The 26,315-nt window shown below is 41.6% G+C and overlaps 1 protein-coding gene across 3 annotated transcripts in view; it reads right to left on the reverse strand.

Annotated features, from left to right (window-relative positions):
- Positions 1-26,315, reverse strand: part of LOC131679808 (chorion transcription factor Cf2) — a 198,168-nt gene that overhangs the window by 98,060 nt on the left and 73,793 nt on the right. Inside the window, exon 1 of one of the 3 annotated variants that reach the window (XM_058960557.1) lies at positions 25,717-25,735. The exons of the other annotated variants lie outside the window; for them this stretch is intronic. The gene's annotated coding sequence lies outside the window, so the exon portion shown is untranslated. Of the gene's footprint in view, positions 1-25,716; positions 25,736-26,315 lie in introns of those variants that run through there. 3 annotated transcript variants of the gene reach the window in all.

Below are 26,315 nucleotides of genomic sequence, written 5' to 3' on the forward strand. Positions count from 1 at the left end.
CGCAAAAGATCCGAGCGTTTATACGTTAACGTGTCCGATCCGCGTGTGTGTTTTGTATGTCGCGTGTGCTAACGTGCACGTAACTTCGCGTGTATAAATTCTATTTCATAACCGTGTGCTTTCGCATTTTCGCGTGTATTTTTGAAGGTCCCGCGTGGACCGTGAATCGGATACCTAATTCTCGGTGAACGGTTAAGATGCTAGAAGAAAGTGAGATTTCGGTCATGTCGCCATGGAAGGTGTTGTCTAGTGGATTTGAGCCTAATATTTGGACTGGTTTAACTGAATGTATGGACCTAAGATGCTAGGACGGAGGGCAATGATTTCCGGACGTATCCGAATCATGCTCGCGCGAACACGGACGTTTGTATGTTCGCGTTTGAAACCGTGTTCAAAACTTCGTACGTACTAAAACGTTCACCTTATTGCCAGGGTGTTATCAAGTTTGTGCGATCGCGAAGGGATTAAGCGTTCGTATGTTAACATGTTTGTCGCGTGTGCTCGCGTGCATTTGACTTCGCGTGTATAAATTCATGTGACCATGCACATATTCGCGTCCGTTCTTGGATGGTCACGCGGACCGTCATTCTGATATTTATTTTTCGGGGTATTGTTCCCATTCTGACAGGGAGTGAGTTACCCCATATCACCAAGTTCCCGGTCATGTCGCCATGGAACGTGTTGTGGATATGAGTATCAGTTTTTTGTTTGGTCCACCTGAAGGCATTGGACCTATGCTACTAGGGTCGAGGGTAGGAACTTCCAGACGTAACCGATTTATGATCGTGCGAACACGGGCGTTTAGAGGTTCACTCTTGAAACCGCGTTTGTGAATTTATAAGTGCTAAAACGTTCACTTAGTCACCGGGTTGTTATTCTGTTTGCGAGATCGTGGGCGTGGGTGTGCGTGGATGATCGCGAAGGACTTGAGCGTTTGTATGTTAACGTTTTTGTCGCGTGTGCTAACGTGCATGTAACTTCGGGTGTATATATATATTTTTTTTTAGAACGGTGTGGCATTCGCATATTGGCGTAATTGCGTACCGCGAATCTGATACTTAAGTTTTAGTGTATGGTTCAGATGCTAGAAGAGAGTGAATTCTCTCATTTCTCTACAGTTTTCAGTCATGGCGCCATGGAACGTGTTGTCTAGTGCATATGAGCGTCTTTTTTGGTCCAACTGAAGGCATGAGCCTAGGCTGCCAGGATCGAGGGTAGAGACTTCGGGACGAGACTGATTCATGATCGCGCGAGTAGTGGGTTAATGCTTTAGACAGCGTTTGTAGATTTATAAGTGCTAAAACATTCACTTGATTACCGGGGTGTTTTAATGTTGGCGAAATCGCGGGCATAAATATGTGTGGATTATTGCTATTGCATATCTGCGTTTGTGACTAGGTTTGAGTTATCGCGAAAGCCACGAGCATTTGTACGTTTGCAATGTGAGAGATTGTGAGTGTATATGAGAGAACATGCAATTTATTTTATTGGTGAGTGTTAGTATGAAACTAATTTAAGATATAGTAATAAAAAGAAAAAATAACATGTCTAATGGAGAAAAAAGTAAAAAAAATGAAGTAGAAACATATAAATTGATCGATGTTATTTTGGGTACACATGAGTAGTGGAATAGCAAATTAGTAGAAATACAACAACACATTAATCCGTAGAAGAAAAGAATAAACGTAACATGCAATCAAACTACTTGAAGTCACCTAAATACTAGCAAATAATACTTGTTTACCATTAACGACATGCATTTTGTTAAAAAAAAATTATTAACGACAATTGCATTTTCTTAGAATTTTTTTATGAACAGCGAGACAAAGAAATCAACGGATCCTAGGAAGGATTACCCACTATTCTATGATATACGTCAATTTTGCATCCATGAATTAGCTGTCACAAATACTTAGACGAACACATGCGCAGATAGACATACGACTAGCAAATAACAATTGTACATTAGTACTAAAACCTACAATTCTTACAACACAACCACTAATCAGTGGTGCAAATTTTCATTTTCAAATGCCAACTTTCAGTTCAATCAAACCCAACCATGATTCAAATTTAAAGCCTCCCTCAATCATTCAGTTTCAAGTTGGCGGGATTTTCATAACTGAATCGTACGTCTTTATTTCAATTTTTTTTTTTTTTTTTTTATCCCTTTATGGGCAGCTAGGGCCGAGGGTGGTGGCAAGCGGGTTTCATACATCCTTGACCTGACGGACAAAGCTATGGTGCCTTGAACACAGGCAACGCAGATCCAAGGCCATCATTGAAATGATAAGTTCTGCGTTTGAGATGTACTTCCCCCGGTTGCCAGACGAATACCTGTAATTATTACTTGTTGCTTTGTATGTATGAATCTAATGTTCAGTCCTGGGTGGTGTATGCGTGGAAGGTGTGGTTTTTAGCGTTCGAGTCCAGGAGTGCGTATCTGTCTGGGTGAGCGTGGGCGTTTACTAATTGTGCAATAGTGTGATCGCTAAAGGCTCGAGCATATGAATGCCAGCGTGTCTGCAACTTTGCGTGCATAAATCCGATTTTAGATCCGTGTTGCCATTCGCACATTCACGTGTATTCTCGAACGATCGCGCGCGGACCGTGAATCTAATAATTAATTTTCAGTGTATGGTAGAGAAACGTGTTGTCTAGTGAATATGAGCATCATTCCTGATCGGTTCAACTGAAGGCATGAGTCTAGGCTGATCGAGAGTAGAGAATTCCGAACGTAGCCGGTCTATGATCGCGCGAGTGGTGGGTTAATGCTTGAGACCGCGGTTGTAAAGTTATAGGTGTTGAAAAGTTCACTTTAGTAAAGGGGTGTTGGCGAAATTGCGAGCGTAGGTGTGTGTGGATGATTGAAATTGTAATGTAAGTTCGCGTTTTTGACCAGGTTTGTGTTATCGCGAAAGTTAGGGGCGTTTGTACGTTTTGGATGTGAATGTATATGGGAGAATATGGAATTGACTGTGCTAGTGAATATCAGTAAGAACCCAACTCAAGATACAGTAATAAAAGGAAAAATAACATGCCGAATGTTTCTTTTTTTAGGTCAATAACCGTGCATTGAAGAATGCTCAAAAAATCTGAACTAGGCCCCGTCGAGTCCAGTCTGTCCGTCTCGTCCTGTCGTGTCTGGGGTTTCCAGGTTACATGCCAGATGAGACTAGCTTATGTCAGCTTACTTGTGCACTGGTTTCGTAGAATCGAGGCGATCATCGAAATGATAGATCCTACGAGTGAATGCACTTGGCCCAGTCACCTGTCAAGCATTTGTGTATTTGTGTGTGTTGAGATGTGTGGAGCCTGTAAATAATATTTTAATACGAATAATATTTTATATTGTACTTCAAAACAAGAAATGTGCAATATACTACTTGCAGTTTGTTGATCGTTCCTACTTATCTGATTCCATCGAGTATGAGAATACATCTCCATTGTTCTAAAACCTGGCGACGTCCGATGGCAGAGAAGAATCATTGTTGGCAGCAATGTTGCTCTTCTTGGATGTATGAGCTCGAAAAGGTCATCATAAGAAAATAACGCATGAGACCGAAAATAAATAAAAAAAAATAAAGAGAAGAGTTAGTATTGTTATTGAGTATTAATAATATGCCGATTTTTTTCGAGAGTTGTCCTACTGGAACTGTAGAGCTAATTGATTTAATTAAGGCATGGACCTAGACTTCTGGAATCGAGGATAGAGACTTCCGGACGCGAACGATTCATGAATGCGCGAGTGCGGGGGACTGTAGGTTCACGCTGGAGACTGCGTTTGAGTGATTACAAGTGCCGAGACGTTCATATTATCACCGTGATGTTATAATATCTGGAAGAGCGCGATATAGGTTGCGTGGATGGTCGCGAAGGGCTCAAGCATTTTGATATTTGTTTGTCGCGTGTATGTGACTTTGCATTCGATTTTTATGTAGTTTCGCGCGAACACGGGCATTTGGAGGTTCACTCTCGAGACCGGGATTGTTAATTTATAAGTGCTAAACCATTCACTTAGTCACCAGGGTGTTATACTTTTTACGAGATCGTGGGTGTAGTCGTGCGTAGATGATCGCGAAGGACTCGAGCGTTTGTATGTGGACGTTTTGTCGCGTGTACTAGTATGTAACTTCGCGTGGACACATTATTTTTATAAGCGTGTGGCCATTCGCATGTTCGCGTATTCTTCAACGATCGCACGTGGACGTCTTGTCTAGTTTTTATTTCTATTGGTCCAACTAAAGGCATGAATTTGGGCTGCTATGAGCAAGGGCGGAGACTTCCGGACGTGACCGATTCATGATTGCGCGAGCTTAGGTTCTTAGGTTCCAACGTTCACCTAATCAATCGGGGTGTTTGAATATTGGCGAGATCGCGGGCGTTCGTATTTGTGACCAGGTTTGTGTTATTGCGTAGGCCACGTTTGTACGTTTGGTGGTGAGGTGCCTGCAGAGAGAATTGGGCCCTAAACCCACATTGTATATTATTTGACCATGGCAGTGGATAATAAAGGTCGCCAAGTTAAGTACTAAAATTGATCACAATGTAGCTTAACTAAAAAGAAAATAATCGTATCCCAAGTTTATGTGATATAATCACTGTAATACTGCTTTGGTGGAAAAGCCCCCGGACCACATCAAGGTACAGTATCATGCCGAGGGACGTCTTTATTTCAAATTGATGCTTTTTCATTCACCAACCAAAGCTGTCATCTGCTCTGTAGAGGCCAGTTTAGGTTATATGTCGTCATGTTTTGCGTTTTCAAGCTTACATGGACAGTAAGAACTATGTTCAGAGTAGTTTTGCTTGAAAAACCTAGTCAATACCCAGTAAAGAGATATTCACAGGGTCAATGAAATTGAAAATGAATGGAAAATGATTGAGCAGGTCGGCTGTTTGAATGAATAATGGAAACGAACAACCGCGAATTGAACAGAGTAGGACATGATTTGAGGATTTTTTCTCCTTCAAGTTCAAAACAAACTGTTGAAAATTTGCAGCTCTGCCACTAATAGGCTTCTATTTTTAATTTTTTAAATTTATTAGCCTGTGCACGATGTCGAAGTCGAATAATAAATCGACACACTGCGAGCCGACTCCACAAACGCTGCCATTAAGCCGTCGAATAATGTTTGCAAACACAGCCCACAGAAAAAGTCAATCTACTTCGAGCCGCCAGTGTGCACAGGCTGTTCGCTGACCGTTAGTTTGGGCCGGTGCAGAGTATGAAAAACCACAAAACATAAAGAAGGCCCATAATCCCTCTCGGTTTCGTCGATGCACCACTATCGAGGTGTAATGCATTAACCATCTTAAAGCAGTCGTCTGACCGATATATTTTTCAAAACAGATGTACGAAAAATTCTTGATAATGTTTGCAATACCGTCAAACCCATCAACCTTGGGGAGGGAATATATAATCTACACCAACTTCTTCCACATTTTGTATCCGCAAGCCGATTCGATAGGAGCTCAAAAGAAGGTAATATAGCAGCTATTGGCTAATTTTCCAATTTTAACTTTTTGATCAATTTTAGAGAAAATGTAAAATACCTCAATTTTTTTGAAAATAGGTTGGATTTTTGTGTTGGAAATTCATCTCGTCAGTAACCAGCACAAACTTGGAGCCAAGCTAGAAGGTTTATCAAAGCTAGCACCTAAATTAGTGCTACTTAGACACTATATCCATACAGTCACACGACATACATGACACTTGCATAAATTGGCAAGTCTCGAGTGATGTCCCGGGAGACAAAACCAGAAGCTCTGGTTTGCTGACGAGAAAGTGAAAACGAACGTTTGTCTTTTGGATAAGGAACCAATCGCCTTGCGGTATGCAATATTAATTTCGAAAGGGAACAATTGGATTAAACCAATTTGTGCATTAAGGGCACAAGACCTAACTTAAAATTAAGCTGGGTGTGTTTAGAATTTATCTCGTCAGTAACTAGCACCAACTTGGGACCAATTTTCTCATAAGTTGAATTGAACTTGAAGCAGCAGATGCTTGGCAAAGATTGCATCACTGAAGAAAACGTTGCACACCTGAGAAATTTTTAAGATTATGGAGAGAGTTTTGCTCAAATGACTAAGTTTCACGTAGTTTGTGACCCTGAGCGATTAACCTGAGAAAAGATTAATCCGTGCCAGAGATAATTACTCGTCGATGAGATTAGCCAAATGGGTCCCCATCCTGAAGAATGTCCGCTCCACTTCGGTCGGTGCGGACAGCACACCACCTCCTTATGTTTCCTTCGTCCGAGCCAAAGCCCGACTACAGTATTTCATTATTGGCATATAAAAATTCCCGGTGCGACATAAAACTTCATGTTTTATTGCATAACCCCTCAACCTGTCGGATGACTCACTTAAGTCTCCAAATCATAAACATCGATAGATCATACCTGATGGGGACCGCTGGCTGTCGTCGTCGGGAACGCACGACGAGACTTGAACTCTTGCTACGGTGCTTTCACCTGCGTTGGCCGCCGTCACCGCTGCCGCACATCACCCGGCGCGGCTGCTCGGTGATGCTGCCGTGCCGGGACAGATCCATAAAATTATATACATAAATAACTTCTCCCACAACCGGTCGGCCGATAGCTATCTTCCGTTTTTATGCGCCAATGCGGTTCGGTCACCTAATCGTAAAAAAAAAACAACAACACAATCCTCCCCGGACATCGGACAGTGTGTGACGGTCGGGTCTGATAAGTGCGCGCCCAATGACAAACATTCACCTGCATCGGGGTCTAACGGAAACAATAGATTAATCAAGCCGAACAGAGGGTAGCTGATGGCCACGGAACAGACCTCCACCCGCAAGTGCACGATCGGTCGAAGGCGATTGACCCTAGGAGCGTACATAAATTAGATGTCCATGTAATTAATAAAGGAACGAGCGAGATGACCAGAACGAGCGAACAAAAACGAATCTCCAATGATTATCCGAAACATAAATTTTTATTAAAACGCAATAAATATGCTAATCGAAGTTGGTAGGAGTCAGATCAGAGTAAGAGAGGTGGAAAAAAAACTTTTAAAACATCGGCCCCGCAGCGGCAGTGACGGCGCGGTGAGAAGTAGCCGAAGAGAGCATAAAACAACACGCGAAACAAAACGAAACAACAATAAACAACAGTGCCGTGCCAGCGAGTGAAAAGAGTGAGGATCGCACCGGAGTCCGGAGGAATCTGCGGGGTCCAAACAGGTACATGCCGTACCGTTTGGCTCTTTTCACGAAAGTACTGCGCTTCTTTTGTGGTTGAAGTTGTACAGAATCACTCTCTTTCTCTGCGAGGTCTCCGCTTTGATAATCGCTTCTTGGCAGCTTAGCAGAAGCCTCAGAAAAGAGCTTTCCCCTTATACCGGGTGTGGAGTGTGGTGAGTACGAAATGATCGTATCTCCCACACCAAGTACCTACGCCGGCACACTGTCGTAGCTCCGATGAAGCTGAAGTCCCGCGCCGTAATCACAATTTATCACAAGAAGCGCACATTAGAGCTGCCATGTTTCCTCCCGCGCTGTGATGAGCGCCCTGGGCCAAGGGACAGTGCGCTTGGAGCTGTTTGAACCTATGAATCGATCGATCGCGCAGTAGGTCATACCACCGAAAAGCTTAACGGACGGATCGACGGTTTGATTTTGTATAACCTGATGCGTTGATCAGCCATGTCTGTGGTGGGATCCTGATATGCTAGTAAAGAGGGACGAAAACAGAATAAAAGAACTACCACAAACCAGTGCCCGCCAAACAGGTTCGATGCGGCTTATGCGGGTGGACAAGAGGGCCAAAGCCGTTCCGATAGAAATATAATTGAGAATCGAAAACCCGCGCTGAGTGGAGAAGAAAAACAAAAATCAACAAAACGTCTATCTACAATGCGAGGTGGTTTCGGGCAGGGTGATTCGAGGCAGGGCGTTGAACAGAAAAAAAAATCAACTGCGAGGAGTCTCTCCTCAACATAGAAACATTTAAATTTTATCGAATATAATATATTAATTTTTGGAGAAGCAGACCGACCACTTGCTCTACCTGCTTGCGTGCCTTTCGATTCCACCCGTTCCGCCTTCCTATTCGCTACCCCTTCGGTCGGGGAGACTCAGCGAACTCGGTGTGTGTTGAGGTTAGCTGGTTCCCACCCGAACGCTGCGTACGTTGCTTGGACCTGGCCAGTTTCTTCAAGGAGCTTCTCCCATTATTATTGCTATCGTCGTCAAATGAGAAGAATGAAACCAAAAAAAAACCTAGTGGCTTCAATGAAATGGTGTTTTTATGATGGAAAAGGTCGACCACGTCGAAACATGGACTCCGGTCGGGGTGATGGATGCGAGTATGATTGCAGCAACCCACCAATTTTAAGACTTTTTTTTAAATTCTTGTAATTCGTTGAACTATTTTAAGGTTGGTAACCATGTTCCTTCAACACTTACGGCAACGCACAAAGGAAAAAAATGGTCCAATTCATGGAAGTTGATATCGCTGGATGGTAGATTTATTCATGGGTTGATTGCAGAGGATGGTTCATGGAGGTCATAACATGCTTGCGGAGATCAGCCTGGCTTGTACATACTCGAAATCCTTTCTCTTTTATTTGGATTTTGACGTGAGTGCGAATACCTTATTTTTTGTTGGCATCCATCGGAAAAAACAGATCGAAACGGTGAGTTGAACGGAAGTAATAATGTGGAAAAAATCGCCGCAGAGGCAAGATTTGAACCTATAACCATTGGGACTCCGACCCAATATATCTTCCGAAGATACAAACGTTGAATGCCCTATACATTATGAGAGAGCGCTTTTTTTAGAAAATATGATCGTCGTGGTAATTTTTACCCAAAGTGTTTTGTATCTAAGTGTGTACATAACTGTACATCTCCACTAGATCCTGAAGAGCAAATTACAGTGATGTGAGACTACCTTGGATATCAAATGATGAAGGAAAAAACATTTTTTTAAATTATGAAAAGATAAACAAATTCTCCGCCCTTCTCCAACCCAGATTTCATCTGTATAAATATTTTGAGGTTTCTTAGCAACTATCTAATGCTTATGTGGTTGTAGAAACGCCAAAATTTATGGTGCTCGAAAGCGCAGCATGTTTATATTATTAATTTATTCGGCTTGAATAAAAATTTGACTTATAGTTACATTTTCAAAAATGCACCATATTTTATATTATATCTGTAGCACTTACAAAACTCGTATCTTCAGAAGATATACTTGTAACTACCCGACCTACAACTTCGTCGTCTTTTTATCTTCTTCTACTGGAGCTGTAGAGCTAGGTTCTCGGAAGGGCTTCCCGTCAGAAACACTCACTAAAATTGCGGACGAGACGGGAAATGTTAACCACTCAAAACAATGCTCAGTGTATTCTAAGTTTTATGAGTGGCTATGAAACTACCTTAAAACCTCAATTGTTACTAGGGATGGGTTACTCCCGGTACCACCAGGTTTACGTTCCCGAATTACGTGCTCGTGAATTGAAAAGTGGTGCATGTTATTTTCTTCTGAATCAATGAACTACTAATAATAACGCGGAAGTTTTTCCGTATCCTGTACCAAACGATAAATATTGGTTACCGCCTCTTGAACGCTAGCCATTTAATTGTAAGTGACTCACTTTCAAATAAATATTATTGTTCAAGCAAGATGTTCATAAATAACATAAGTATGTTCACCTAAGCTAAAATTTATTCTTAATTTAGATCGTAATAAGAAAATCATAAATATATCAACGATTTCTTAGTGTTTATTATATTTGATAGTTCATTCGTTCGAAGACCGCTTTTATTCACTGTACCAATTCAGCAAAAATGCAGATTGACGTGAAATAATGAATTTCGTTATTTCCAACAAATACAATCTAACTCAAGTAGACGATCATTCAACCTCGTCAGAGAAAACGAAAACCAGTGGACATTTACGTATCGATGATATAAATCACCGTATTTTAACCTATCGTCACATAGTATATTTATAAATGCGACCAAACATATAAACGCCCGGAAACACGTTAACACAGAAACGCTCGTGTCCTTCACGATAATACAAATCTGGTCACGCAAGCAATCATGTAATCGCGATCATCTGCACATACCAACACCCGTGATCTCGCATACATAGAACCGTTTCGGTGATTAAGTCAATAAGTTAGCTCTTCAAAATTTATAAACGCCATCTCAAGTGCAATTATACCAACGCCCGTTCCTACGCGAACATGAATTGGTCACGATCGGAAGTCTCTACCTTTGGTCCCAGCAGTTTAAGTTCATGCCTTCAATCTTGGTTTAAAAAAACTAAGTTTTATACACTAAATAATGCAAATATGTAAGCAGTTACACACAAATGAAGTAGTTACAAACACGCGACACACACACTCACATGATCAAACCCGTTAACATACAAGCGCTCGAGTCCTGCGCGGTAATACAGCTCTGGTTACAAACTCGAAAATGAAATTGCAATCATCCATGCAAAACTACGCCCGCGATCTGGCAAACATAAAAACGCCCTTGTGATCAAGTGAACGTTTTACAACGTACAATTTATAAACGTGGTCTCAAGTGTACATATACAAACGCGCGTTCCCACGCAATCATGAACCTGTATCGTCCGGAAGCCTCTACCTTTGGTCCTAGCACCAAAGGTCCATGGCTTCAGTTCTAACATCTGAACCGTACACTAAAAATTAAACATCAGACTCGCAGTGCGTGTGAATATTCAAGAATCTACGCAAATATGCAAATGATAATACAATCGAATTTATACACGCGAAGTTATATACACATTAGCACACACGACATACAAACGCTCACCTGACCAAACCAGTTAATATATAATCACTGGAGTCCTTCGCGATCATTTTTGCACATCCAGGCTCGCGATCTCGCAAATATCCAAACGCCCCGGTGATTAAGTGAACGTTTTAGCATTTATAAACCTAAAAACACGGACTCATGCGCAAGCCTACAAACGCATTGCGGTCATGAATCAGTCACGTCTGGAAGTCCTTACACTCGGTCATAGCAGCCTAAACACAGTTTTGCAGTTTACCCAATCCAGCTCGTTCTCTTCTAGCATCTGAACCGAACACTGAAAATGAAGTATCACACGACATATAAACGCCCACGCGATCGAACACATTAACATACAAACGCTCGAGTCTTTCGCGATGACACACAAAGGCGAACATACAACTGCGATCACCCAACTACGGCCTAGATTACGCAAACTCGAAAACGCCCTGATAATTAAGTGAATGCTATAGCATTTATATACCCTTATTCTTGTTAACGACAAATACGAAATTCGAACGAAAGTGGTTCGTATTCTCGATTACGACAGCGAAATCAAATGGGCTTACCATTCGTTCGATTCCATTTGGAAGGAATCTCGCATTTCTCGTAAACAAGAATAATGGTGATAATCTGATAAATGCAGTCTCAAGCGAGCGAATAAATTAACGCTCAATTGAACATTACGTTAGAATCAAAATTCTCGTATATATGAACAATGACTCTGTCGAAGTCCGGCTTCACGACCTTGCACCGTGTACTACCGAAAATGTCATTACACACCAAATGTCGAAATAATATCCGTTACGAATGATACTAGGAAACTTTTTCCCAGATATTTCCAACGGAGTTTATGTAGTGAGAATGAGGCTAGCAAAGCCTATTCCTTCCTGTGTGACTATCACAGCTAAACATGATGGCATTACCCATAACCAGATAACACTGTGCACCTACTCAAATCAGAAAAATACGTGCCAGCTCTGCAAAAAGCTGGCACACTACGAAAAACCTTGTGTTGTGTTGAGGCGATCGTGGCACGCAAAAAAAAGAAACAGGCAGAAGCATCCGTCCAAGAAAACAATAGTGACGACATGGATGTGTCCAACAATGGCAGAGAAGACAGATCACGAAACCACCGCAGACGACGTAGCAAATGTTTCCCCGCGACGTAAAAGGATCTCCACGCGCAACAGTAGGTCGTGCGCACAAGATTTGGATAATGAGAAAAATATTTTTTATAGCTTACATATATGTTGTAAATAAATACCCACGGCTTAGTAAAGCTAACGCTTTGAGTTGTGTCAAATAAATATAATATAAAAAAATTGATCCTACACATCCGCGTCGAAGGCCGGACGTGATCAATTTGAAGTACCATGAAAAAGTTGGAAGTACCCGTTTCTACCATGGGAGATATTCTCACGCGGTACCTTGCTTGCAAGTATGCAGCAAGGAAGGTTCAATTATCGTACTGGAACTATGGATCATCAACTGAACAAGAAGTTATTAAGGTCGATCATGGAAAACCAAAGACTCTCGGATTGAGATGCCGCCAAAAATATGGTGTCAACCGTAGTACAGACCGGAGGATCCGTCTGCGATCAAATCACCGTAAGTTCTGTGCATATGAGCAACTGTACGGGAAGATGAAGCAGAATTTAATTACAAGAACACAGGCACGGGTTCTGACAAAGTACAGAATAAGCCATCGCATGGACGACGAAACTTATGTCAGAATGGATTTCGGGCAGGTTCCTGGACACGGAGTGATGCTCTCATCAAATTCAAATTTGTTTTCGTCATTAAATCTGTCCGGAAACTGGCAAGAAATGTGCGACTCTGGTCTCACTGATAAAACGATGTACTGAAAGCTGTAAGAAGAACCTGGACAAATGTATTATACCTATCATTGAGGCTCTCTTAGGTCAAGCGAAGTTCTGACCGAATTAGGTAAACTGCCACTACAGCCGGGAGGTGCTACAGAGATACCACGATAAGAGAGTGAATTCCCTCCAGAAGGAATAAATTCATTTAACTGATCATAATTTCGTCCAACCGAAAAGTATTGGACAAATGTCAAGCGAAAGGTTAAGAAAACTGGATAGACAATAGGGTGTCCCAAAATGACTACCGTATTGATACACTTTCACAAATTACGCCCCTGAATTCGTCTCAACTATATAAAGTGTTTTCTGTACTTTTAAAATTTTGTAGATACCCAGTTTTGAAGAAAAAATACTGAAAAACACCAAAAATTTCACTTTTTACTAAGTTTTAATGGCCCTGCCGCTCTTATAATTCCAAATTTGTACAAACTAACTCACCAAACTTCTCCGTTTGGATCTCCAGAAAAATTAAAAATGCTGAAAAAAATCTAAGACAGTTCAGGACCACTTCAACAGGCATAAATTTGAAATTTTATCCAAAATCGGCCCATTTTTCAAAAAATCAAAAGTCGCCACCAGTAGGAAGCGTTTTAGCAAACTCACTCCAAAGAAGAAAGTGGTCCCAATACCCTAACCTTTCATTTAAGAAGTGAGCCCGATGACTTTTTTAACATGATGTCATTTTGGGACACCCTAATAGACAACTGCAGAACTGGGTCGATGTTGAAAATCAATAATCGGAATAATTTTGCAACTATTTAAAAAATAAAATAAATTAGTTATGGGATTTGCGTTCCGACGTCGTCTCATCAGAATCCAACACTAACTTAGTGACAAGACCAATCTAGCGCCGGATAGATACTAACTTCAAAAACGAAGTCAAATATAGCGAATGCAGTGGTCTTAATCATATATCAAAACTATAAATATTCAAGAATCGAAAACAATTCTATATATGGACAAGATGCGTTTTTGCAATGGTTTTCCAAGTGGCAGTGTATTAATTCATAAATAGGCTTTGTAGGATGTACCTATTAGTAGAATCAAAATACTATAGGCTGAGTGGAAATGAATCACGTGAAGGGGAAATGAATCAATGAATTGATCGAACGTAAATAATAAACTTTCGTTGTGCAATTTAGTAACAAATTAGATCTACCTACCTACACATTCGCCTCAAACATCAAACTCAAGCGCACAAAGCAAAATGAATCAACGCTGATTATGATGGGTAGAGCAAAACAACTAATATCATGACACTATGTTAACCGTGTTTACAAATGAAGCTCGCATGTACAAACTATTTTGTGTACGAATAATTATACATAAAAGTGTGCTGGAAACAAGCACAACAACACTGGGTAGCGTACCTCCACAGGCAGTGGAACGGACTTCTAACTCAGCTACACTGGCTGGAAAAACACACAGCACAGTGATCTGCTTCGTCTGCCGTTCAACCGGCAACTGAGCTGGTCCGGCGAAATCCATCCGTTTAAATAGTCGATGATGACGCCATTCATAGAAGCGTAGCGTGCTAGGTATACAAATCTGTCGTACTGGACTAGGGAAGCGCTATCTTCTGTGTGTAAATGCGCGATATTTCGACTAGGTTGTTCATTATTTAAATTTTTAATGCCATGATATCAAAAATCTTTGCGTTTATCTATTGGAATCTATTCTTAGAAGTATTTCGGGGCGATATGCGCAAAAGATTTGAAAATTTATCGTGAGATGGCTGAATTATATACGTTTAAAATTGGACCACTTTTCGTTACATACCATTTTTGTAGAATTTGCAACGTGCACCCCTATATCGAAAACAAAGACGTAGTCCTACGTCAAAAGAGTTCTGATTAAGTCGGCGAGAATTAAAGGCCAGCTGACGATTCGACTGACCATTAAAAATCTTTCCTGGCGCATGAGACCACCGTTTTGTATGAAATTAATGTTCTTTAGTTATCTAGATCTCAAACCATTGAAAATCTAGTAGCAATTAAACAATTTTATCGAAATGTATAACCGTAATAGTATTACAAACTTGAAGCATCTGAGGGTATGCGCCTAAATGTGAAACGCACTCATCAACTAAGCTAGTACGCGTACCAGCTTGGAAGCCCAAATTTAACCCGCACTGACGACATCCATCTCGAAAGGACAAGTGCGTGTCACCCGTTAATGGAAGCCAAAAAGTTTGAGTAACATGCATATAGCTTCAGGCTATGCATTTAACTATTCGTTCCACCCCAACTAAAAAGCACCCCCCGCGAATTCCGAAAGCTTGCCAGCCACAATAATTTGTGCCTGCACTGCTGACAAGGTCGTCCGGCCCCACACCGAGTGCGGTTGTGGCACCCCCGCGCTCTCGAGGTGACATATATGCAGTCGATATGCCGTGCCATGCCAATATGCGATGTCTTGGCAGCTTCTCGATTTCCACTTCCATACTGAGTCACAAAACAAGATCTGGTCTCGCCGGTCATATATCAATGCTCCATAAGTCACCACAGCCCGCTCGGTCGGTTTGTTACTTGGTTGGCAGTGTATGGACGGCGGGGGAACAGTCGGTACCGAGAACGTAATAGTTTGTAATTCTTTTACCATCAGGTTCAGATAGCATAAGCTTCGGCTCGGATCTTGCAGCACCAGAGAGGGAGAGTAAAAGATCAGAAAAAGCTGTCGCTCTGTGTCATGCGATTATTTCCATTTTCATAGCAAAAAAAAAATAAGTTTACGTCTTCTCCCTCTAGACAAACTTGGCTCAAGACTCGTATCAAATATGGATATAAATTTTTGTATCAACCTCGTGTCTGCTTCTTCCACATTTCGATCTACTCGGTAAGACGAGTCAAGTGCGCCTTTATATGGCATTAGCATTTGGTTTGGCTGCGAGGCTCTCCCCTCGACCATACTGCGACCGTGGCCGACCAGACCGGGCTTCAAGATTGAGGGGGTGGCGACAGATTAATAGCCGAGTGGGGTTCCCAGCCTCGGTGCGTGTGGGGTCCGGGCGACGAGGAGACCTAGACTTTGCCGGAGCACCCATGTATGCGTGGTGGTGAAAACAAGGAGAAACAGAGAGCGGCAGAAAAAAGCTGCTTTTGTACTCGAAATTACATACACAAACCATAATTTTATGTTTAATTTTTTTATCTCTTACTTTAAATGTGTTTGAATATAAATTCACCATCTGTTGTGCTTTCGTGTGGTTACAGGGTTCCGGGGATATATGAGCTGTAGTTTTTTTTGCTGCGTTCATGGTGGCAAGCTGTTGTGGCTGATTGCTTGATGGCTCTTTGGGTTCGTTTGGCCTTTTCGTAGCAGCAGCAGCAGCGTCAGCCCGTACCGCACCGTGTGGGGGTGATTTGAAGCTTAGAAGAGTCTCCCGCTTATTTGTGGGTCGTTGCACAGAGCATTTAGGTGTCTTCTTGGTCGGTACAAATCAGTCGGGGATAACGATTTGCATTGAGCTTGGCTGTTGTGTCTTTTAAAGATTCTTTTTTAAATTATAGGACATGTATCCTATAATATGTCTTATGGTTTTAGAAAATTCACAAAATTCTTCTTTCATGAAATAAAGCATCAGTTGAGGAAGCTAAATGCGTCTTTTGATGTTTTTGTTGTACATTAACGAAGATTACGTTCGTCTTGTGAAAATCGAACTCAATTCTCCATACACAAGTAAAAATAAAATTGATTCTGAGCACGTATAAATGTGGAAGGAACACGTAGACTCCTGGAAGGACAGTAATCAGCATCTTACGATTCTATGAGAACAATTTGAGACATTTCATTTTCAATTTCAATTTGCAGCGTTAGGTGGGGCAATGCGAGCGCAAGTCGGTCCAACGCCGATGGTAGGAGGGGTGATGGCTGAATGGTACATGCTAACCACAAAAACGCTATCGGAAAGGATGATGGCGTGGGTTGGGGAAGGGTTAAGGAATTAATGTACATTTGACGAATAATTGCGCTGCAGAATGTAGGAAAAAGCGAATTGAACAGTTCTACTGTTGGCTGTTTTGATATATAACAATAATAGGATTCTCCATTTGGTCAGGGCCGTAGCGTGGTCTTCTGGTGCCCTTAGCGAAGTCTCAAATTTGCGCCTCTTTGGTCTTCGCTTTGGCTGTATTTAGTTTAAACATAGCTTATCCTCATATTATAAAGTCAATCATGCTTTTATGCCCTCTTAAGACTGGCGCCCGCTGGTGAAATGAAATTATTGAATATTGCGATATTATCAACGCTAGCAGTATTGTCAGCAAGCATGCCCACGCTGAATGTGAAGTTAAATGTCTGAAAAACAATCCATCTGGTTAGTAATCTAAATTACAAAGGAGGAGTTTCGGTTGTTTGCCTCGTCCTTCATTCGTTCGGTGCAAAGCATTCATTCAGGTATTTTCTGTTAAAAATTTAATTTCAACTGCAAACCGAATTTCGTTTCTATGCTGGCTATGAGTAGGATTATCGAGAAAAAATGCACCTGGTATGGATTGTGCCGCTCACATATATTTCGAAAATGTGAAAGTAGCCACCTTTTTGCTTCCATTTCTCCTCATATGAACGCTTTTGTTAGTGAATGATGTTTATTTTCTCTTAACGGAAGACATGCTATTCTGCGTGAAACTTCAGTTAACTTGGACTGTTACTAATAAAAGTTTTCACATACTCTTTTTGTCATATGCTAAGAAATTCGTTAGCATCCAACTATACATCGAGAAAAGAAGTTCGTATTTTTTCTTTATTATCCCAGAACTCGTCTTTCAGTGTATTATATCTTCTGTAATTTCTGTTTTCATTTTGCCCCGTGCTTTATGGCCGTTCATAAATGGTTTTTCCTGAGAAGACCCAGTTGATATAAAAATGAATGTCTTATAAGATTCGTCATCAAATACTCCGATTTCCCGTTTAAAATCATTGATTTCGGTCGGATCGTATCTGAACTTATGGTCAAAGATAATCCGCTGATATTCTAAAGATTTCGAATAAACTGACTCACTAATATTCAACTACGACTAATATATCGAAAGTCTGCCAAAAACGTGATATCCTGTTCAAAGCAAGCAAATGACGCCACTGGCGACAAGTCATTTATGAAGGACTATCGCGCTTACATGCCCGCTCACAAAATGGAGATCAACGGTGTTGTCAACGATTCGAGTGTATCACGGGTGGACCTACTGAAGCAGAGGCTGTGTTAAGTACGCTTTCCTCTAGTAAGTGAAGATTTTAAATGGCGATAGCACTGGGCGGGACAAAATTGTGTGTCCCTTTGGACTCGTAGCAAGTGACATTTGGCGGGAATGATTAGCCTGATTGTGTCTTCTCAGACAAGGTTCGTCTGCCTGTTTCACTGTTTGTACCACGCGTCATGCTTTGGTTATATAAATACAAGCGAATGGGCCACTGTAGCAAATAGGACCAGGTGTGACAAGTGCGCTGGGTTTCTTATAAAAATGACACTTACATGGAGACTGATGAGAAGTGTGGGGAGAGTCCACATCATATATTTGGTGAAACCGTTTGCCGCATACAAACATCGTTTTGAAAAGACTAAAACTTTTATCTACTCCCAATTATAACAGTTCGAGGAAGCGCTGCAAAAGCCAATTTATAAGTGCTCAAAAGTTCACTTTAGTACCGGGATGTTATCAAGAATACAAGATCGTACGCATAGGTGCGCCTGGATGATCACGAAGGGCTCAAGCGTTTGTATGTTAACGTGTTTGTTGCGTGTACCAGCACGTATGTGACTTCGCGTGTATAAATTCTATTTCGTAGCCGCGTTACCATTTGCATATTCATACTTGTTTTACTTAAAGCTTGTATAGCCTTGATTACAACTGCGACCATTTTTAAGGAATATTGTCGTATGACTCGATTTGATGTTATGCACCTCAGCTTTCCCATCATAATTGAGATACAAAGGGCCTTGTCAGATTTTGCATATTATCCCAGTTAGAATCAACTCGTTTAATGAATCTGATTATCTTACTAGGATTTGATTTCCAAATCTCTGTGGGCTGTAGGAACCCTTTTCAAGAATTGAATATCTCCCGACAATCATATGATTACGGCTTAAAGTCAAAGTTCTCTTTGAAAGGAAATTCCGGCCAAACCGTTACTCGCCAATACCAGATGTTGGTAGTAAACAAAAGAGAAATGTTTTCTCTTTCATTAACTGCTGTGAACTGTGTTCGACCAGTAACAGTTTGCCTGGAATTTCCTTTCAAAGAGAATTTTGACAGTTGGCTTTTAAGCCGTAATCATCTGTTTGTCGAGATCTGTAACTAACAAGAGCGCTGTAATCACAAAGTAGATGCTTCGCTGTCTCATTCTTAAATTGACAGAAACGACAACTTGGACTTTGAATTTTCCCATTTAATATAGATGATATCTACTAGGGCAATGACCGGTAAACAAAGTAGCTATTATTCTAAGGTTCCTCTTAGTATTAAATAAAGTTCGAGCGGCTTTATCACTCGGCTTTATAAATTTCCTTGCATGTTTTGCAGTATCCGTGGCGTTCCAGTTCGATTCTACCATGGACATATCCCATTTCCTAAGTTCAATATTTAAGGTACAGCTTGAGACACCGCAGAAAGGTTCCGGGCCTATGAACTCGGCCTCGGAACCTTGTCTTGCCAAACTATCAACTGATTCATTTCCTTGAATTTCACTGTGACCGGGCACCCAAAGCAAGTTTACTTCAATATTCCCTGCCAGTTGCTTAAGTAAGACAATGCATTCCCATACTAACTTCAACTGACCTGTTGAGGCTTTCAAAGCATTAAGAGCTGCTAAGCTGTCTGAAAAGAGACACATCGTTGCAAATCTATATTTCCTCTTGTATATCACACACACGGAAGAATTGCTTGAATCTCCGCCTGAAATGCAGTTGGGTAGTGTCCTATCCGGATAGTTGTTCTTATCCCGGCTCCTGTACTGCTATTCATTTTTAAACCATCGTACGCATAGGTGCGCCTGGATGATCACGAAAAGCTCAAGCGTTTGTATGTTAACGTGTTTGTTGCGTGTACCAGCACGTATGTGACTTCGCGTGTATAAATTCTATTTCGTAGCCGCGTTACCATTTGCATATTCATACTTGTTTTACTTAAAGCTTGTATAGCCTTGATTACAACTGCGACCATTTTTAAGGAATATTGTCGTATGACTCGATTTGATGTTATGCACCTCAGCTTTCCCATCATAATTGAGATACAAAGGGCCTTGTCAGATTTTGCATATTATCCCAGTTAGAATCAACTCGTTTAATGAATCTGATTATCTTACTAGGATTTGATTTCCAAATCTCTGTGGGCTGTAGGAACCCTTTTCAAGAATTGAATATCTCCCGACAATCATATGATTACGGCTTAAAGTCAAAGTTCTCTTTGAAAGGAAATTCCGGCCAAACCGTTACTCGCCAATACCAGATGTTGGTAGTAAACAAAAGAGAAATGTTTTCTCTTTCATTAACTGCTGTGAACTGTGTTCGACCAGTAACAGTTTGCCTGGAATTTCCTTTCAAAGAGAATTTTGACAGTTGGCTTTTAAGCCGTAATCATCTGTTTGTCGAGATCTGTAACTAACAAGAGCGCTGTAATCACAAAGTAGATGCTTCGCTGTCTCATTCTTAAATTGACAGAAACGACAACTTGGACTTTGAATTTTCCCATTTAATATAGATGATATCTACTAGGGCAATGACCGGTAAACAAAGTAGCTATTATTCTAAGGTTCCTCTTAGTATTAAATAAAGTTCGAGCGGCTTTATCACTCGGCTTTATAAATTTCCTTGCATGTTTTGCAGTATCCGTGGCGTTCCAGTTCGATTCTACCATGGACATATCCCATTTCCTAAGTTCAATATTTAAGGTACAGCTTGAGACACCGCAGAAAGGTTCCGGGCCTATGAACTCGGCCTCGGAACCTTGTCTTGCCAAACTATCAACTGATTCATTTCCTTGAATTTCACTGTGACCGGGCACCCAAAGCAAGTTTACTTCAATATTCCCTGCCAGTTGCTTAAGTAAGACAATGCATTCCCATACTAACTTCAACTGACCTGTTGAGGCTTTCAAAGCATTAAGAGCTGCTAAGCTGTCTGAAAAGAGACACATCGTTGCAAATCTATATTTCCTCTTGTATATCACACACACGGAAGAATTGCTTGAATCTCCGCCTGAAATGCAGTTGGGTAGTGTCCTATCCGGATAGTTGTTCTTATCCCGGCTCCTGTACTGCTATTCATTTTTAAACCATCCGTAAAGAAAACAAAAGAGCCTGAACGTGGATTTGACCCACTTGTTTCCCACACATGAATTCCATGGTTTGCCTTCGTCTACATCCAGTTTACTATTGAATGTGAAATAAGATTTATACTGATTTTTTTGAGGATCGTTAGATGCCGTGTCATATCTCCTTCTACAATCTTTGTATGTCGAATAAATTGAAAGGCGCTTTTTTGCCTGCAATTCCACGAACTGATGAAGCGGTAGGATATTTAGAAGAGCATTTAGAGCCACGGAAGGTGTGCTCCGAATCACCCCAGTTGTTGCAATACAAGCTAGTCTTTGCCTTTTGCTCATTTTTTTCTGAGCGGTCACCTCTTTAGTTTTAGGCCACCATATTAGCGGTCACCATATTTAGTTTTAGGGCACCATTTTTATTGAAGCATAAGTTATTCTAGGCCTTACTATTGTAGTGTAAATCCATTGAATCATTTTAGGCCGAAGGTCCCATTTTTTACCGTAAGTTCTTTTGCGGACCCAGAAGGCATTTGTAGCTTTACTAATTACCTGGTCCAGGTGCAAGTTCCAATTAAGATTGCTGTCCAAAATCACAGATATTCAACTTCTTTTGAGAACTCAATTAGAACTTCATCTAGAGTTAAATGTGTTAATGAAACGGCCCTTAGTTTAGTAAACGGAACTATATCTGTTTTTGAAGGATTAATGTTAAGATGGAGATTTTTGCACCATTTGGTGCCGTTTGAAGTCGGTTGGAAATTGTGCTTTCATGCTTCCCCCGCATCATGATGCAGACGTCATCAGCAAAACCAATTATCTCGAAACCGAGACCCTCTAGTTTACACCGAAGATCTTCGACTACTAAAGACCGCGATAAAACTCCACCCTGAGGACAGCACCTCAGGGATCTGATTACTAATCTTTCCTCTCCTCAATCCGCTGAAATCTCTCGGGTAGCGAGCATTGCCTCAATCCAATCAATAATACATTTATCGAGACTCCTCTTTTCATACTTGTTAATACGATACTTAATTTTCAGTGAGCGAGATTCCTCTCTAGAAGTTGTTCAAGTTACAAGCACTATTGGATCGGTTTTGTGAAGTTGTGTCGGATGAATCAGCTTACTGTAAACGTTACCAAATGCTCCCTGATGACGTTCCATGCGAAGAACAATTCGTTAATATTCAATTACAGTATCGATGAGGTTGCGCTACAGACTATGTACGGGGAACGTGCCATTTGAGCCAATATATTCTGATTCCTGAAATAACTAAATAACCTCTAGAAGTAGCATTAGTAAAAGAAGGATTAACTTTCTGTCCGCCGGATCTTAAATCCTTCTTGTTCTGATGCAGCGTTTATTCAATCCCACCATCGCTCCCACTCTGTCCATCCCGTTCCGCAACATTACATCGCCAAACTGGGCACCCAATAGAACCAACGTATCTCAAAACTCATCAACAAACAAAACAATTCAACGGATCAAATCTTCTCGAATTCCAAGCACGTGCTTAGCGCTAGAGGCCACCCCCTCTCTATCTTCCAATCTACATCTCGATACCGAAAAGGCAAATCTTTCCCACACTCTGACCGGGAGAGAGACACCGAAATCAAATGACCCACCCCCAAACGTGACGACACCCGCAGCATCCAGCGCACCACTACTAGTGTGCCTTAAACAACAGCACAAACGAAAAAAAAATGCTAACGAACATCGGACACACAAGAGGTTTATAATGTGGCGACATAATTTCTAGCTGAGTTTTATGTTCCCCTACATCAGTCCACTGGCACTATCGGGTTGATGGTCGCCGAATGTGTGATGCCGAAAAAACACGCACCGGCAGCTAGCTACTGTCGACGGCCTCCGGGCTGGCCTACCAAGTCCAATGCGGATTGACACGATGCTGTCAGTGTCTGCGTACTGAGTATGTAAGTGCTGGATCGCCTTTTGTGATGCTTAATTTGAATTTATTATCCAGTCAATAGTCGTCATCATCATTGCCATCAGCCGCAGCGTCGAACAACCAGCAGCAGGCTGGTTGACCACTGCCGTTGATGCTGAACAGGGAAGAAGTGTGGAAGGAAACGGCACCGATTGAAGCGCTTTTTTGTCACATCTTGCCGTGATGTTCCCCACAGGGTCGACCCTCTATTGTGATTGAGGTCCAAAGGACCTCTTGCGGATCGCGGCTCATTGTGTTAAAACTGAATGGCTTCAAACGATTACAAACAAGGTAATCACTTGTTTCACTATATAGATTGTAGGTACCTGCAAATGCTAATCTCTGACAACTCGATGATTGGTCCCTGCAGTAGCTCCATTCTTCATTTGCGGTCGAACATTAACATAATACTGCTCTTGGTCCAAGTGGGAAATCTTTCACACCGCACAAGTGACGGCTTGTGTTTTTGTCCTACTAGAACCGTAAACCACCCAAAATGACCATCAGTGGACCCTACTGGGTGGCTATCCATTGCATGTCGCGTAACCATGGCATAGATTTTACTGCCATCAGGAAGGCATCAGTTATATAGCTCATTCGTCATCCCGTCGGTTGCGGCGATGGATGTTCGAGCTGGAGGCTGTGGCAAAGCAGCCTTTGCAAGGATTGATTTTTTGCCACTCTAGGCGACTGTATTTAATTCCGTATAAAGCCAATACATCACCAAGAGTACGGTATCGTCACTCAATGTGCGTTGTAGGCTATGCGGGATCCCGCGTGCAAAAAGACGACTACTATCGAGTCGGATCTATCGGCAGGAGCAGCAGCAGCGATTTATTGCGTGTGAACGCGCGGGCAGCCCTTTCACGACCACCGCTCGCCGGGTATGTTGAATAGTGCCAAAATCTATGATTTATGGAGGGGTTTAACACTATTTATAGTGATTTGTATCTTCCTTTTATAGTAGACGCAGGCAACGGACAGGAAACCCGTGCCGATACACTCGACGGGGATTATTGCGCGTTTGTTGGCGGTACTGTCTCCACTGGCACTGCCATCACCACTCGATCGGCTTAAGGTTTTGAATAAAAACGGGCCTCAAAATCAATCTAGCTGAAAGCCGGGCGTTTCGTGTGGCTGGTAGAATGAAAGCGGCCGACAGAGGAAATCTCCGATGACGGATGGTTTTTGAGTTCTGACGGTGTGGCAATACTTTCGGTTGGATTTATCTGAAAATTTATGTCAATGATAGATTGCATTGATGCTATCGGAAAAAAATGCCAAAATATGTTTGGGTGTGATATAATTGGGTAAAAAGTTCACGTGTCTCTCGGTAAAAATTCAAATCCACACAGGTTCAAGGATAAAAACTTCTTCCCAATTTTACACCTTCAGAAATTTCCGTAAAAAATCTATTTCATTAGAAATCGTACAAGCTTAGGAAAAGTATTTTAATCATTACATTAACAGTAATACATAATAATCAATCAAGTTGTGTAGCACATGTTGCACTTAAATGCAAAATATAACTCAAAAACGCTTTTCACTCTGCCAGTACACCGTACAAATTTATGACGCAGCAAAAGCTGAACTAGTTCCCATCAACAAGCTGCCTCTTAAACCTCACGCACTTCAATGAAAACTTCGGAAACCCATTGCAACAATATTAGTAACATTATCGTGGCTTGTGTCCTATCTTGCTCCAAACTTCGTCGTACGATTAGATGTTAAATGCGGCTCGTTAGCATCATACAAAACACTTTTCACTTGTTCCCAGGTTTCCCGAAATCCGCTTAGTAAAACTTTCGCATCAGGCTCATACACATTCAGCACAACCCAACACCATAACCTCCGACGCGTCTGTTCCGAAGCCATCAAAACGTAATTGGGACCAGATTACACCTGAACGGCCGCCGTAAAGATACATATGTGGAAGACCCCCCGAAAGAAGGCAAACCGCTTGGATACGCTCAATGCGAAAGGAACCGGCTGTTGCGAGTCGTTTCGCCAGCTCTTCGAAGAAATCCCCGAAAAATGCTACAAACTTGATGATGTTGACCTAATCTGAGGCAACATTTGGTAAAAGAAACGAATAAAAAAATCAAACTGCCAACGATTAGGAGTTTGTTTTGCTCAAGCTGATCGAAATTGGTGGCGGTCTCCTCATACCACGTGTATCGCCAATGTATACGCTTAGGAAGTGGGCAAGACAGAGAACGCGATAGAGAGCTGCCCAATTTGTCCTCCTCACCCCAACCCCTCTGCCCGAGGGTCTTGTAAATAGTGCTGACCAAGGCAGCAGAGCACAACACAAATAAATAATCTGTTCGATTAATCAAACACCTGTTGTTGCCCGGGTCGTCGTCATCGCTTTTGCACAGGTTTTCTGTTTCATTGGCGAGGGTGGCATCGTAAGGGACGATGATGGTTAACTAAAATCATTAATGAACAGGTTTTTCGATTACAAGCCTATAGGTTGATCCTTCGACAAAGGCTCATGTGTCGTTCGAAGCAGCGGGTGTAGAAGAACACAGACAGGCGATTTGAATTGGGCTCTGCCAAAAGCGAAAAAACTAGCGGCTGGCCTATTGAGGGTTATGTATATATGAGTGCCTTATATATCCTACAATATTCCGGGTTTTGATAGGGTTTGAATTTTTTGACCAGTGCACTCGTGGTCCACGCTTACCTTTCGATTAATATTATGGTGCACTTAGCGGAATATGGACGCCTGCATAACTTAATATTTTATGAAATCTTACCTGCAAAAAAAAGAAAAATATTTAGATTAGTGTACGACCGGTAATGAAACTAGTTAAGTATACGTAAGAATGAGAGCACAATTAGATGCAATAGATGAGCGGTTACCCCGAAAATTCGCCGTTATAGTTCCTCTTAATTTCAATGGGAATAGCATTGCACTAGTTTCACAATAATTATTATCACCATATCACTAGGAAATTTCACCGAACTTCACGGTTCAGATAATCATTGCGTTTATCTATATCACGTGGAGTGCTAGAAATATCCTCTAATTATCACTTATTTTCCGTTCTACGGATAAATGTGAGCGGACAGATGCAAACAAACCGTTCCACGGTGACAATTTTTGACATTTAGTTTCATTGCGCTGGTGTTTGTGGGGGTGGATGATTCCTTTAGCGTGGGATCGCGCGAACACCCACACCAATGAGTGCATTCTGTGCGAGGAATCTTTCAACGGAATCTCTCGTGATTGGCGTGAGTGGTACTGTCACTCATTTGGGGTACACGAGCCCTTATTCATCTCATTCGTCAGGATATTGAGTTCTACAAGATGACGACACGAATGAACTCATGATGAATGCAGTTCATGTTTGACAATTCTCGGTGGTTTGTTTACTTTGTCAGTTGCGTAAGTCCGAATGCAATGGGTGCTCATCTA

This window comes from Topomyia yanbarensis, chromosome 2 (genome assembly GCF_030247195.1).
Source record: "Topomyia yanbarensis strain Yona2022 chromosome 2, ASM3024719v1, whole genome shotgun sequence".
In the NCBI taxonomy this organism is placed as follows: Eukaryota; Metazoa; Arthropoda; class Insecta; order Diptera; family Culicidae; genus Topomyia; species Topomyia yanbarensis.